Consider the following 501-nt stretch of genomic DNA (forward strand, 5'->3'; position numbering starts at 1 on the left):
AAAAAAAGGGGCTTCCCTGGTGGCGCAGTGGTTGAGAGTCTGCCTGCCGTTGCAGGGGACGTGGGTTCGTGCCCCGGTCTGGGAAGATCCCACATGCCGCGGAGCGGCTGGGCCCGTGAGCCATGGCCGCTGAGCCTGCGCGTCCGGAGCCTGTGCTCCGCAACGGGAGAGGCCACGACAGTGAGAGGCCCGCGTACCGCAAAAAAAAAAAAAAAAAAAAAAAAAAACCTTGAGAGCTTGGTGAAGGGGAATCCACCCAGTCTCCATTATCAAGATACTATTTTTCCTTTTGTAACTAAGAAGCACTTTTGTGGGGAGATACTTTGATAGCATGTAAATATTGGGTTCCTAATCAAACTTTAGCCAGGATCACCCATTGCACAAATCAATTATGGCTGTGAAGGTTGAGAAACTTTTTTTAGGTGATTCAACTTCATTCCTTTTCCTTGTAACCAAAAGAACCCAACTAAAACAAAAATTAGAATCACAAGTGTGGTTTCG

The sequence above is a fragment of the Neophocaena asiaeorientalis genome, unplaced genomic scaffold (genome assembly GCF_003031525.2).
Source record: "Neophocaena asiaeorientalis asiaeorientalis breed wild unplaced genomic scaffold, Neophocaena_asiaeorientalis_V1.1 scaffold129, whole genome shotgun sequence".
Classification (NCBI taxonomy): Eukaryota; Metazoa; Chordata; class Mammalia; order Artiodactyla; family Phocoenidae; genus Neophocaena; species Neophocaena asiaeorientalis.